Source organism: Acinonyx jubatus, chromosome A1 (genome assembly GCF_027475565.1).
Source record: "Acinonyx jubatus isolate Ajub_Pintada_27869175 chromosome A1, VMU_Ajub_asm_v1.0, whole genome shotgun sequence".
Lineage (NCBI taxonomy): Eukaryota > Metazoa > Chordata > Mammalia > Carnivora > Felidae > Acinonyx > Acinonyx jubatus.
Genome location: NC_069380.1, coordinates 186,881,960 through 186,896,135, shown reverse-complemented (window position 1 = coordinate 186,896,135; position 14,176 = coordinate 186,881,960). Strand labels below are relative to the sequence as shown.

At 38.3% G+C, this 14,176-nt stretch overlaps 1 long non-coding RNA gene across 2 annotated transcripts in view; it reads left to right on the top strand.

Moving 5' to 3' along the window:
• LOC128311044 (uncharacterized) overlaps positions 1–14,176 on the top strand; it is a 416,015-nt gene that overhangs the window by 142,685 nt on the left and 259,154 nt on the right. The gene's annotated exons all lie outside the window — the stretch shown is intronic.

The window sequence follows — 14,176 nt, the reverse complement described above, 5'->3', positions numbered from 1 at the left end:
TTTCACAACTACTCAAATCTGCTATTGTAGAATGAAAGCAGCCATACACATATGTAAATGAATGAACATGATTGTGTTCTAATAAACTTTGTTTACAGACAGGTTACAGATCAAATTTGATGACACATCCAGTAGACCAGCTTATCGTGCTAAAATCATTGAAAGCTAGAAGTGGTGCTTGTGCTGCAATCTCTTTCCTTAAAGGACTGTGTGATGGCCCACTAAATAATTTTTAATCCTAGTTGGCATTCTCCTGGAATATACCTTCTACTTTATGGAGGAAATAGGCTATATGTAATGATGTCAGCCTTGATGTTAAATTTTGCTACTCCAGGGAGCAGTGGATTTGTGTTAACTAATAAATTCATTAACAAATTTATAAGCAATGTGTTTGTAAATGTCAAAAAGCAATACGTTTATAAATGTCAAAGCAATAAGTTCATAAATGCCAGTGGCTCGATATCAGCTTCATCTGGATTATGACTCCAATAAGAAAGCATAGTTCATGATGGCAACAAGTGATTGATGTTTAGTCTCCACCAAATTACTATTTTTAAGGACTTATGGCTCTTTCTAGTAAGAACTTTTTTGAAAACATCATTCAATTGACAAAGGTATTCAATACATAATTATGGTCATACCAATATTCTAAAAATTCTACTTGGACCATGAGATAGTAGTCTAAGCAAACCAAGACAAAGGGTTTAATCAACCACTCCCTGGATCCTGCATGCCCAGGGCCTCTAGCTCAGAGTCTCCCTTCCACATCTATGTAATCAATTAAGTATTCAGATGACTTCACCAGAAATTAGAATCTCTCTGTATCATATTTCAATGAATTTTTGGTTGAAACTAATTAAATATTGACTCAGATTAACCTAAATAGGAAGGGAACTTTATTGGCTCATGCATATGAAAAATCCAGAGTCCTCACCTGCTTCAGGTGAAGACTGACCTAGTGACTCAAACAATGTCAACAGAATCCTTGTTTCTCTCTGTCTTTCTGGTTTATCTTCCCTTGTGACATCTGAGTCATAAGATTGTGTTCTTTCATATTTTAAAGATGGAGCCAGCAGTTTCTGCCACATGCTGCAGGAATAAGAATGTATAATGTATTTTTTTCCCAATGTTCACAGCAAAATCTAGAAAAAAATGTTCTTAATATACCAGCTTAAGTTATATATTTATACCTGAGCTAATCACTGTGGCCAGGCAAACAGGGTGTTCTAATTAGTTTAGCCTTGGTTACATAATCCAATGCTGGAGGTCAAGGTAGAGTTGGTTCCCTGAGAAATTGTAGCTGTTGGAACGGAGAAGAGAGGAACTGACATGTAAAGAGACAACCAGCAAAAGGACCAGGAAAGGTTTCTGTACTCACTGGTGAGCAATTTATTCAGGTTGTGGATGGCACATAAAAAAAAAAAAAAAGTGTTTTTTATGCTATCACAACTCTTGCCACCTTCCACTGGCCACCAGAGGATGTAGTGCCTCATTACCTTAGAAAACTTACAGCCATATAGACCTAACATGCCCCACATCTCTTGTAATCTTTGGCCACCTCAAGATGTGTTAGCTCCACTGCCATCTGTCCTTTCATGTACTCTTGCTTCATGCTTTATGCCTGGTCAAACATTCCTCTGTTCTTTCAGTCTTTCCTGCTATGCCCTCTTAAATCTCCACTAGATGAATAACATACTACCCTGCCTCTTCAACTGTTTCACATAATCAGTCGCAGCATTTCTACATGTCTCTCTACCATTTTTGAACTGAAACCTAAATCTCCTAAATTCTAGGTTTTATGTCCATTATCCAAATATTTGTTCAAATTTTCCACTTGAATATCCTAGAGATACTTAAAACCCAGCATGCTGCAAATAGAAATCATTACTCCTCACCCAAATTCACTCCTTTCCCTTAAAAGGTTTCAAAGTTTAATAAATAGAGGATAGATAGATAGATAGATAGATAGATAGATAGATAGATAGAGATATGAATTATGTATGTGTATATGTACATCATAGTTACATATTTAGACATGGTTTATTTGAATTGAAATGAATTCCAAGAAAAAATAATTTGGTGGTAAGATTTTAAAGCTGTAATATTCTTGATGTCTTCATACGTGGTATTAATGTAAGAATATTGAATTCTTATGTTATAAGTCAAAAGAAGGTATTATTAGCGTCTCAAAGTGTGATCATAGCATATGTGTTCCGCAGGATTTTAATAGAAATCCTCAGAAGTGTTCCAATCTGAAAAGAGATAGGGAACACTAGGTTAATGACTAGGTTGCTCTACTGAAGGATTTCTCAGGGTTTTTAATATGTTAATTCACACTGTGACTATTTCAAATAGGGAAAAACTACATCATTTTCAGACTTATTTTAAACCACAAAACCCTCTCTCCCACCTCCATCTACATTCTTCTCTACACAAGTACATACACACACACTTTTAGATTTACATACTATGGGATATGCTTTAAGAAATATTTGCAGTGGCTTATGTCCTCAACAAACAATATTTACCTTTTCCAAAACCCAGCCTTTTATCTCAGTGATTAACAGGTCACTTCATGGTCTGAAATGAGCTTTACCATCTCAGAAGTTCACATCCTTTGGAGTTTATTGAGAGAATGAAGAAGTTACCATTACATGAAATAAATAGAGAAAAAAATGAACAGTACTGGGTAACATGGGTTGGAATCACTGAAGCAGACCAGAGAAGGGTGTAGCAGACACTTGTTGTCCACTCACCATCCATTTCCACTTCCTCCTTCTTAGGGAAACCCTGATTTTGTTTAGGTATCAACATCTTCACATAAAGCCTTGCACTTTTAAAAGGTGACCCCATCTACAGCTCTTGGGATGGGCCTAATTGGTTTTTTTATTAATCGATTTTCCCTTGTCTGTGATTGGTTCCAAGAAAGGCACATGACCCAATCCTGCCCAATGAGACAAGAGGAAAAGACCACAGAGGGGCTTGTGGTAAAAGTTCCCTTCCTCATAGGAAAGAGGGGTATGAAGAAATAGTTTCTCTTCTTTTTCTAGATGTTGGGTCTTGAGTAATGCCTGGAAATGCCATCTTACTTCTAACCTGAACATTAAATTAACGCCAAGGATAAGACGTAAAGAGCAAGGATCTTTGATGATAACACTTAATCCAAACTCCCCGAAGCCTGCCTGAAAGGGCTCGATTTCTGACTAATTTTTGTGTCCATCTGAGTCGAAGTTTCTGTTGCTTGAGATAGAAAGCTTTCTAGTTGAAACTGAGGGTGAGATAAATGTATGATGAGATAAATGTATACTAGAAGTCTAGAGGGGGCTTCTAGTATTTTCTACTTTCATCTTATATCTGTGGCTAGTCAAAACATGCTCTCCCCAAAAATCTTGAGTTGAAACTCTATGGAAATATTATGTGGTGATCTGAAAGAGGTTGTCTGGTGAAGACCACAGTTGTTAACCATCTGGATCTAGTGAAGACCAGGATAGTGGAAAGGTTACTGTAAAGATCAAATACTGGATCAACAGAATAGGGTTTTCTTCTGGGTTCTGCGTGTTACTGACTGTGTGACCTTGGATAAAACACTTAGCCTCTCAGAAATTCAGTTGAAATTTTAAAAGGGGGGTAAATAATAGTATATATCATAAAACTTTTTTATGAGTATTATATAACGTAACCCATGCCAATCCCCATCACAAAGTAACTGTCAGCTTTCGAAGAGCTGGCTCTCAACTGTTTAGGGAGAAGAAAGATATTCATTGGTCTCAGGAGTCAGAGAAGGTTATTAAAATGAAAAATGTCTATATTACCTTCTTATTTCTTAACCTGTAAGTTTCATGAAGGTAGGACAGAGAATATGTTGGATTCATTTTATGTCTTCCAACAACACTTAGCACAGAAAAAGTATTCAGCAACCATTTTTGAAGCCAAATGACATCCTGGAGCTTCTTCTGAAAACTTAACCCATTCTTAATTCTGTGTTATGGAAATTTCAAAGCATAGCTGTAAATTCTTTAACACTCTTCCCTTCAAGAAGTGATTCTATGTTAACTTTTGGATCTGGGTGGGCTTATGACTTGATCAACAGAGTACAACAGAAGTAATGTGATGTGATTTCTGAGGATGAGCAATAAAAAGTCATGGAGACTCCACGGTGTTCACTGGAACACTTACTCTTAGAACTCTGATCTTCCATGTAAGAAGTTTGACTACCTTGATGTCACCATGCTATGAGAAAGCCCAATGCACAAGGAGAGGCCAAGTGTATGGTCTCTGGTCAATCGTCCTGGCTGAGATCAGCCTTCAAGTTATGCCAGCCTAGACCTGAATGATGAAGTTTCCAGGTAATTCTAGTCCTCAGTTGTTCTAGTCATCCCCAGCTATTTGAATGATCTCAGTTGAGACCCCAGACACCATTAGGCAGAGATAAGACATCCCCACTGTGCTTTGTTTGAATTCTTAACACACAATATTTGTGAGCATGATAAAATTGTGCTTGATTTATGCCCTTCAGTTTTGAGTTAGTTTGTTAAGTAGCAATAAGTAACTGGAATACCTGTCATTCTTAGTTTGATTTCATAGCTTAAGTAGCTCATGGCCCAGGATTCCCTTTCAAGACAAAAACACGTATTAATGATTTTAAGAAAAGTTTGCGTATTTCATGACTCTCTCTTTCAAACTTTTATGTAATTGGAGATGCTCTGGTTAGAGATGGTGCTTGATATCTTATTTGGTTCAATTTCCTTCTTCTAGAAATCTAAGGAATAAGATAAAACTCTTGATTTATCTGAAAACTTGACATTTTTCTGAAATTCTCTCAATTCAGTGTTATGTTTCTGTATATCTGGCTTGAGAAATTTTAATTGCTGGGCAAATTTTAAACCAATTTCTTATATAATGAATAGCTAAATTAAAGTCAGAGTATGCTTACCCTCTAGTTTTGCTTTTCATTATCTTTGCTCTCCTACATTGTAGGCAATGTTGAATAGTGCCAGACTTTTTAGCATCTGGAAATCATATAAAACTCAGTTTATGAATAAAAATATTCTACCATTTCCTGGTCAATTTATTTTGTTAAATACCAAAATTTGGCTTATTCCTTTGTAAATGATGAAGAGGAGCAAAACCTAATGCAACTTTCAAAAAATATATATGTTTTTTAAATGACCATTCTGTTGCACAAAATAGTTCCACAAATTAAGTAATTTAGAAAATCTGTTTCAGACTAGCATCTAGTTCTAAAAGTGAAATCAGTCATTGATTTGTTAATATAAATACTCATTCAATAAATATTCATTGAGTACCCAGGATGTATTAACCAGTATGTTGGGTAATAAGATTTCAGAGGTGAGAAAACCCAAAGATTTCTCTTAGAGGAATTCTAAAGAGACACAGAAAATGTTTTCCTGATGATTACATTCTTTGAGCTTTCAGTCCCATTTCTGGAACAGCTGCAGAAGGTTCTCAGAAGCATATTTGCAGTATCTCCAACAACTTTGTCACTGTTGGCAACAGGCAGGAAGAATCTTAGGTGGAGCTGTTCTTTTAATAAATTAAACAATGATCAGAACTTTGTTCACTTTTTCCACCACTATTTGTCATCTCATTTTCAATTCCCATGAAGACACTCTGTGTGTGATAAGTGTATACAGAATCCTACATATAACAAAAGAAAACATGCACATATACAGAACACAAATATATATACTGGGTGAAACATAATTCACCACATAGTTTTAAATATGTGTATTCACCCTGTAAAAGATAGTGTCCACTTTGAGCTTTGCAAGAGATATCTGTTGTTTTGCCTAACCAGCACACGTTTGTTTGTTTATTTGTTTTCCTGTAGCATCATCCTAATTTTGCTTGGGGAAACCAATGCTGTTCATTCTCAGTCTGTGTGTTTTGAATGTGGTGAACCCTGCTGCCCAGAACCAGAAATGGGCATATGACATACGCAGCCAATCAGCATACCTCAATCTTTAGACCACAGTTATTGGCTCTGGAGAAGTCATGTGACTCAAGCTAGTCCAATGAGAGCTTTACCCAAGTTGCTCAAAGGACCTATATAGAGGCATTTGGTTTCCCCTTTAGGGTTAATAGTAGATTGTGATGTACCTTGGAGCTTCAGGTTACCTTCTTGTTACCACATGGGAAGATTCATTCAGAGAGTAGAGCCAACCCAGAAGGCAGAGCTAAGAGGAGGAGAGGAAAATCACACCCCATGATGTTAAGCTTTTTTCCCCCAGGCTGAAATTTCCTTAATTTTTTTTTCTTTTTTGTTATTAGCAAATCTGTCACTTTTAGTAACTTCATCCACCTCTGAAGATGTTTATAAACTAACCAGTTTATATATAGTACTTAAACACTCACTTTGCTTTAATAAGCTGCCTTTCAAGCCATTAGAGAAAGATTTAGAGGTTAAAGAATGATGTCGTAGGTAATTTATGTTTGAATCAGCCTCCTTTTTTATAGACTATGTTAAAAACTACCTATAAATATTTCTTCTTGGCATCTTCAGTAATCTTAATGGGTTAAGTGCCCAGCATGTTCTACATGTTGCTCAATTCACAGCGATCTACCTGAGCAGGCATGGGCTTCTTTCTCATTTACCATTTCCCTTCTCTTATTTCCATTAACACTCTGAGGTCTGACTCTTCTGCAGTACAGGATAGTGGATCTCCAAGAAGTTCACACACACACACACACACACACACACACATTCCTGGTCTTAACTTTCTGCTTCTACCCCCAGGATTTTGATTTCTATAAGCCCAGATAGAAATCCCATAATATATGTTTTTTTTTCATTAGAAACCCAGTAATTCTAATTCACATAAGCTACTCTTTGAGAGGTACTAATTTAACTACCTCTAGATTAGAATCTCAGAGGATTATAGCTGGAAAGAACTATGATGTAGTCCAGTCTTAATCTCCAACAGCCATTTCACAGTTGTGGAACTGACTCAGACCCAGAGGTGAATGCAACTGGTACCAGTAGTAGAATCAAAGTCTCTCAACTCTGTCCAAAGCCTTTTCCCCTGTACTTGTGTGGTCTTCACATTCAAACTCCAGGCAGAATATAGTTGTGCTCTCCTCTGCAGTCTGAACTTAAGATACATTTGTATTTATTTATTTATTTGTTTGTTTGTTTATTTATTTATTTATGTTTATTTATTTTTGAGACAGAGGGAGACAGAGCGTGAGAGAGGGAGTGGCAGAGAGAGAGGGAGACACAGAATCTGAAACAGGCTCCAGGCTCTGAGCTGCCAGCACAGAGCCCAATGCGGGGCTCAAACCCACGAACCGTGAGACCATGACCTGAGCTGAAGTCGGATGCTTAACTGACTGAGCCACACAGGCGCCCCTTTATTTATTTTTTAAAGTTTATTTATTTACTTTTGAGAGAGAGAGTGTGTGTGTGTATATGCATGCAAGTGGGAGACGGGCAGAGAGAGGGAAAGAGAGAATCCCAAGCAGGATCCATGAGGCTCAAACTCATGAACTGAGCCAAAATCAAGATCATGACCTGAGCCAAAATCAAGAGTCAGCTGCTTAACTGACTGAATCACCCAGGCACCTTTAGATTACATTTTTAGAAAAAGAAAGAGGATAAAAAAAATAATGTGAAATCTTTTCACTGATGTTATGCTATCCTGCTGTGGTCCTTTGTCAGTTATTCTGTATATGGGACAGAGAACATCTATAATGATAATATGCTTATAATTTTCTGAGGATATAATATATGACAAGCACTATTTGCATAGTGCTTTCTTTTAATGTAACATCATTCTTTTTATTTAAATTTTTTAATGTTTATTTATTTTTGAGAGACAGAGCGTGAGTGGGGGAGGAGCAGAGAGAGAGGGAGACACAGAATCTGAAGCAGGCTCCAGGCTCTGAGCTGTCAGCACAGAGCCCGATGCGGGGCTCGAACTCACAAACTGTGAGATCATGACCCAAGCTGAAGTCGGACGCTTACCGACTGAGCCACCCAGGTGCCCCTGTAACATCATTCTTAGGAAAGAGACACTAGCACTGATTCTGGGTGTGAAAATGAGGCTAAATAATTTGCCCAAGTCACCAAGCCAGGACTCAACTATGATCTCAGTACTAAACAGACACTAGTAGCTTGACCTACTTTCCCTTCTCCTTCTTTATCTTTCTCTCTCCCTCACTCCCTACCCCCCAACCCTGCTCTCTTCTATCTTCTTCCTTTTCCTCCTCTTTTCTCCTCCCCATCTTCCTTTTCCTCCTTCTTCTCTTTCTCATTCCTAAGGAATAGACCCCTGACCTCATGCAGCAAACCTGCAAATGCACACCATTTGTTATAATATAGGAGTGGATGGCAGGGTGCACTATGCCTACACAGCAATTTAGAATGGGGTCAAAAGCTTTGTCTTTGTCAATAGAGGACAATGTGTTTTAAAATAAAGCCCCAGAAAGCTGAATTGCCAGGGACATGTTGGATATGGAGCTTGAATCTCTTAAGGTAGAGGAAAAGTCTGAGATATTCCTAATGATGGTGATGATTATGGCAGTGATGATGATGATGATGATAAATAATAGCATTCATTGAGAGCCAGTGATGTCCCAGACACTGTCTTAAAGGTTCTGTATACAGTATTTCTTTTATTCCCCACAACAGTCCTAAGATGTATGAACCATTATTAGTCTAATTGCTTTTTTTAAAGTTTATTTATTTATTTTGAGAAAGAGGGAGAGAGCATGAGTGGGAGCAGAGAGAGAGGAAGAGAGAATCCCAAGCAGGCTCCATGCTTGTCAGCACAGAGCCTGATGCGGGGCTTGAACTCACAAACTGTGAGATCATAACCTGAGCCTAGATCAAGAGTCAGATGCTTAATCAATTAGCCACCTAGGCACACCAGTGTAATTGCTTTTTTAAATAAACTGAGTCAGAAATTGTTTCAGGAAACTGCCACAGTTCTAAGTGGTGAGCTAGGAGTCAAACTCAAGTAGTTGAGCTCCTGAACCTATGCAAAATAGGATAATGACTAAATTAAAAAAAATTGAATGACTTGCCCAAATCAGGAAGGGTAAATCCCCAATTCAGAGTCTTTAGGAGTATCCAGGAAGACAATACTTCATGCTTCTTGTGTATCTTTCCAGATTCCTAAGACAGTGTTAGTATGGAGAATAATGACGGTAATATTGATTACTAAAACATTCTGATAATGTACTCTATATGGTGGACACTTTAAGTCCTTTGAAAGCATGATGCTGTGTAAACCCATAGTCACCCCATGACTTGGATACTGTTATTAAATTCCACTTTCAGATGAGAGGTCTCCTAATTTGCCTAATATCATTGCCCAAGCTGATATCAAAGCTTTTCCTCAGACATTCGAAAGTACTTGTTACAAAGCACTTGATCTCTATCTCTTCTAGGTCTAAAAGTGCAAGAAGATTCTACAAGTCCTTGTCAGACATTATAAGAGCTTGGTTATCCTCTTACAGAAATAACCACGGTCTTAGTGTGGCTCTCAGTGGCTGCGAATACTTCCAGCATATTGTATGTAGAGTTGTCATTAAACATTTTTCTACTGCACCAGAGTGCATTGGCACAAACCCAAGTGTAATCCATATCACAGAGTCCAGAGAGGGTCAGGCCAGGAATCACTTCATCTAAATAGGAATGAACTTTATATTGTATTCTTCCTGAGCATTCCTGATATGGAGTCCATTGGAAATAACCAAAAGCCTCCCTTTTGGGGACTGCTTTATGATTCCTCAAACATGAATTACCAAAAAGTAAACATTTAAATCATTTAGCTATATATCCTGCAAATATAATTTCAATAGCTTCTTTTCCATTAAAGCTTTGTTCTTCTCTCTCTCTCTCTCTCTCTCTCTCTCAATTCCTAACAAAGCAGCTCCCTAGCTGATTTCCTGTCTGTGGTTTTGAGTTGAGTTGGAGTATGTGGGTCGAGACTGCAGCCCGCGGTGAGCTCTCTCTCCGTACCATCTGCACACCTCATTTAGCACTGAATCATACATTCTTCTGTCTTAATGTGTCTCTTGTATTGCAGCTTGTATTGTTATTTAAATTTTTGTGTGTTTAAGTCTTGTCTCCTCAATTAGCTTATAAGTTCCTTGAGGTCAGGGACTATAATTTATTATTATTATTATTTTGTTTTTTGCAGCCCCCACAGCACTGTTGAGTACATTGCCAATGAAACCTCCTGAAGGAACTCTCTCACATTCTGTCTGAGTTCTCTGTGCTTTGCACATTGTGGAGACTTCATAATCTTCATCAAATTGAAGTGCTGTCTTTGTTCAAGTGATAGGTCCCCAGGACAGTGATAGGTCCCCAGGAGGGGTCAATAACAGATGGTGGGTAATGATCAGACTGCTTTGGCTTATATACCAGCTCCACCACTCATTAGCCATCTGACTTCAGAAAGTTTTTAAACCTCTCTAAAGCTAAGTTTCCTCAAATATTATGATGCTAATAATCATGTCTACATCCTAAAGTTGGTTGAAGGATCGAGTAAGCGAACACATGTAAATTGCATAGAAGAGGCCCTGGTGTTTTGTAGATGATCAATATGTGGTAGCTGTTATTGTCGTAATTACTGTTATCAATGACCTGTAGCCAAAGACTGCTAGGAGCACACTTGTAGTTGAACAAGTTGGGTTTATTAATCATTATAGTGGCAGAGAGTACACATCATGAGGAACCATGGAGCATCTCAGTAAGAGGGTGTAGGATTTGGGCTTGTGGTAAGTGATTTGGGAGAGGGTTTAAGGAAGCAGGAGTATGCTCTGGGTGGGCACTGTCAGAAAGTAGAGATAATCCTATAAGTAGCTACCTAAAGAAATCTTCTTTAGAAGGAGAGATAAGGTAGAGGTTAAGTGTCTAAATAAGTCTTATAAAGAAGTAGGAAATGACAGACAATGCTAAGGCTGTATTGGTTAAGAAGCAATAGTCACTTATTAGCCAGGAAGGGCTGAAGTTTGGTTGTTTTGGTGGTTGGACAATGTTCATATTTTGACTTTATTCAGATGTGATTATGGAGTGGTCTTATTTTTAGCTTTATCCATCATGGTCACCAGAATGGTCTTGTCTGGGGGTGATGCTCTATGGAATTGTTTATGTTCAGTTGGAGAACACTGTGGCCTAGCTGATAGTACTAGGTCAGCTCCTGGTTGTCTGAGGTGGCTTGTCTCTTTCTCTGTGTGAATAAAGTAATAATGATAGCCACCATTTAATGAACATATTTTATTTTCCAGACATTGTGTTCTAAGTGTATCGAAGAGGGAGTGATACACTCATTTGTTCAATAAATATTTATTGAATATCTCCTCCAGTATGGAGGCATCATGCTAAAACTCTAGGTCTAGAGTTGAATGAGTGAAATAAATTAAGTCCCTGACCTCTTGCAAGTTATGTTTTGTGGGAGGGAGAAGCATTAAACAATTAAACAAGTAAATACATAATTATACAATCAGATAAAAGGTAGGAAGATAAGGAACATATCTCTGTGGTAGACAGTAGCAGTATGAGGGTAGGACAGATATTAGCCCTAGGTAGGCAGGGAAGGATCTCGAAGAAGCAGCTTTTCAGCTGGGACCTAACAACTGAGAAGGAGACATCTTTGAAAAAAAACAAGAGAAGAGCATTCCAAGCAGAGGGAATAGAATGTATAAAGGAACTATGACTGGAGAAAGCTAGAGAAATCCTGGAAAAGGAAGAGGATCTAGGGTGACTAGGATATAGCTTGAGATGAGATGGGAAGACACCTGGGCAGATCATTTAAAGCCTTATAAGTTTAACCAGAGAATCCAAAATCCTTTCCTCAATGCAGTGGGAACTCATTGAAGGCTTTTAGGTAGGGGATGAATTAATTTCAAACTGTAGCCCCAGAAGGGCTTAATGGCAGAGGGGCATTTAAGTTGGGCCATGGAAGTTGGCTATTATTAACAAATAATATTTGACATTCCAAAAAAAGTAGAGCGTGTGAAAAAAGGCACAGAATCGGGAACCGCAGAATATGTGTTGGGACCAGTGAGTGATTCCATGATGCTGGAGAGGAGAGTTTATGATGAAAATGGAGGGTGCAGTGGGAAAGCAATTCTGGAAATTTTGCTTGGAGTCAGGATGTGAGGCTTGAAGTCCAAATTTCTGTAGAGAATGAGGAGTCATAACATCGAGAGACATAGGATTGACAGATGGCACAAAAGGTCTAAGTTCTACTCCTTTTTGATACTTTATTTCTATGGATTGATTTGTAAGTATTCATTGGCCGTTTTCAGATAAAACCCAGTGATAACAGAGCCAGGAAGATAGATTCAGTTTGCTTACAAATACAAACAAAACAAATACAAGCTTTGAGGTTTATGGTATTGAAGAGATTCATTTTTCTGTGTTGCTAATGCTTTATATAGTGATTATTGTTATTAATGAAGTAGCTCTTCTCAAAAAGTCTCAGACTTGTAGGTTTTAGCTGGTACTAGAGAAGGCTAATCAATATTCTGGAGAAACATGTGGTTTTTCTATTTGCACAACAAAGACTTTTGAGGAAAAAGTCTTTTCATAATACTGTCATTTTTGTCATATTTAGAAGTTCAAAAAAACCCAACTTTTTACACCTGAGTAGCTTTGTCCTTAGTTTGGACAAAATACCAATATGGCTGTGGGCCTACTGTCTGCTCCTGTGATAGGATCATTTGATATTGTAGGGTGGGAGAGGATTTCTGGAATCTCATGCTCTGTGGGCTGTATTATTATAATTGTTAGGATTCTTTTTAATTATAACAAACCTATTTGATATAGCATAGGAGAAAAAAATTTTTTAATAAAAATAGGGGACACCACTTATTACTTTTGATCCTACCATCTATCCACCTTACATATGATAATCATATATCAATGCCTTCTGGTAAATCACTTTTTCCCCATTTCAATCATGGACTTCAGTAGAGCTGGCTTTTCCTTTGGCATAAGTCTGACCATGTGATTCAGTTCTGCCAGCCAGAACAACACATTCCTCCAGACCCAACACCTCCAGGTGTTGGCTAAGTGTTGCCAGTTTTAACCATGGAGAAGCCCAAGACTTTTTCTGGCAATCCTGCTTAAAAAAAAAAAAAAAGGTCTCAGTTTTGTCACGGAGAATAAACCTAGCAGAGAATAGTGCTGGGAAATCCTGGAGGACATCTTATGAGTATGAGGAGTGAGCCTGCCAGAGAGTTGAGAAGAAGTTCCACCAGGGAACTAGAGCTGAACAATGGAGAAAATGAAACAGTTCATTGCTTGTGTTCTCGATCAAACAGTGCCTGAAGCTGATATATTCTGAATTGTTCACTCATATGAAACAATAAACTCTCATGCTTAAGTCAGTTGGGGTTGAATTTTTCTATTCTTACAACTGAAAAATGCAAGGGGGTGACGAGGATTTTATGGAGCTAAAGAACAGGAATTTTGATGAGGATCAGAAAGGGCATGAAAGCAAAAAATAGAGACCCATGCAGAACCCCAAGCAGCTTTCTTACTCTTTCTCTCCTCCCTACTTCTGCCTGGGTGCCTTTTTATCCTTTTCTCACTGCAGACTGGCTTCCTCTCTTCAACAGTTGCCTTTGCAGCACCTGCCTGCCAACAGCTCCCCAGCATGCATGTTACCCCTCAGTCACTGGAAGAGATTAACAGAGTCTCTCTAGATCCCAATTCCAAATTACCTGGGGAGAAGGTCTGAATGGCTTCAGTTAGGTTGGGTAGGCTTAGGAATAAATTCTATTATCTGAGCTCTGAGCTCTATTATTATCAGGGCTCTGGATGGAAAATGTTCAGCTTCAGAATAGATTTATTATCCCCATCCTGACTCCACCCCTCATTTGTCAGAGGTTTGGGAATAGGCAGCATGAATGGTATGTTCAACATTGACAGAGATGGGCAGTCATGTCCATCAGTGAAATGTTTCTAACTTTGATAGGAGCTTTCTATGGTCAGTCTTGCAAATCTGGACAAGAGAGGTGAAGATCAAGTATTTTCCCAGGACTAGGGGATTCTTAGGACAAGGGACTTTAGTGCTAAAAGCAGGACGAACTTGGACAGTTGGTCACCATAGATTTGCTGGTGGCAGGCTGAATCTTAATCCTTAGACTAGAACAGAGTGCTGGCTGCATGGTACTCCAATTAAAACTGTGGTTTCAGCCA